The sequence below is a fragment of the Grampus griseus genome (genome assembly GCF_964374135.1).
Source record: "Grampus griseus genome assembly, chromosome: 7".
Taxonomy (NCBI): domain Eukaryota; kingdom Metazoa; phylum Chordata; class Mammalia; order Artiodactyla; family Delphinidae; genus Grampus; species Grampus griseus.
This window is the reverse complement of record NC_139001.1, coordinates 56,743,857-56,745,347: the sequence shown is the minus strand read 5'-3', so window position 1 is coordinate 56,745,347 and position 1,491 is coordinate 56,743,857.

Here is a 1,491-nt window from a genome sequence, read left to right as displayed (position 1 = left end):
TTTCCCCTGGGAGCCTCCTGCAATTGGGCCAGCAGAGCTCTGTCCGCAATGCAATCAGAGGTAGCCTGTCCTGGAGCTGGACAGACGTTGCCTGCCCCTCACAGTTCCTGGGCTCAGGCATCTGAGTGGTGGTGATCAACTTTTACAAGGCACCAGCCCCCGCCCCAGGTGACTGGGACAGTCAGCAGGGGGGTGACAAGCCTTGGCGGAATGAATGGGAGAGGGGGGGGTCATACAGCTGAAGGCTAAGTGCAAGCAGTCGCTGCGGAGACTGCAGCCTTGAAGTTTTTTTCCCCTCATTCCGGTCTCATTCGCGTCTCCTAGCTTGGTTCCTCGTTCGAACCCATTTGGAAACCGCAGGAACAACGTTTCCCTAGGTTAGCGCCGGCGGCGGCGAACCACTCGTGGCTCCTCCTCCAGAGGCTCCGTCTCCCTCTCGAGGAGAGTAGGGAGGAGCGAGACCCAGCTGGGCGTCACCCCCCTCAACCCCTGCAGCAGGTTTGGAGACCCCGCCCCTGTGGAGCTGTCTTCCCCAGCGCTGGGCTTTACTCCCCGCCCCCGGCTGCCCTTGCAGAAACCCCGGGCCACCCTTAGCTGCCTTCTCGCCTGGTCCTCCTGCTCCGTGTGCGAAACGGAGCGGAGAATGTCCGAGTGGGCATCTTCCGGCCGCGGAGTCCCCCGGGCCGAGCGCCCTGCCAGGGCTGAACCTGAGAAAGCAGAAGTTCGTGGATTCAAAGTGGCGATCCCGGCAGCCCTCCACCAAGCGGACCCGCCCACAGAAGGAAAAGGCCTGCCTGGGATAGACCCCCCAATGGGGTCGTGAGTGGTGAGGGATAGGCCTCCTCACCCGAGACCGCCTCCGCGGGCCCTGCTACCGTCCCCGGAGCCGCAGGTTTCTGCCGGCTCAAGAAGGCTAGAGTCCTTCCTTCTTGTTTGGTCAACGCCAAAGCAGATCTGCCCCATGACGTCCCCCTCCCCCATTACGGAGGGCAGCTCTCTTGTATGGGGCTGCCCGCGTACCCTCACACACCCCTCTTTGAGGCCTAGCCTCTGTGACAGCTTAGTCCAGTCGCTGAGATCAGAAACAGGATCCGAGCAGCGCGGGTCTGAACTCTGGTCTGCCACTTAGAAAAAGTGTTCGTCACGCAGCCCAGTAAAATGGAGATAATAAGAGAAACTATCTCGTAAGAGTGGGGTGAGAATTAAGTGAGTTACTATGTGAAAAGTGCTTTTGACAGTACCTGGCAAATGGAAAGCGCCTAAATGTTAACCGCCCAAGATTAAAAAAAAAAAAAAGTGGTGGTGAGGGGATGGAATGTAACGAGGCCCCAGTGGAACACCCGTTTTAATCCCTCGTGCTTCTCCCGCAAAGCCTTCTGCCCAGGGGCTCTGATTTTGTTGTCTGAGAGAACTTGAGTCAGGCCTCGAGATCAGGGTCGGCAAACCAGCGCTGCTTGCGTAGGAAGAGGGGAGAGAGATTGGGTTTAGAAA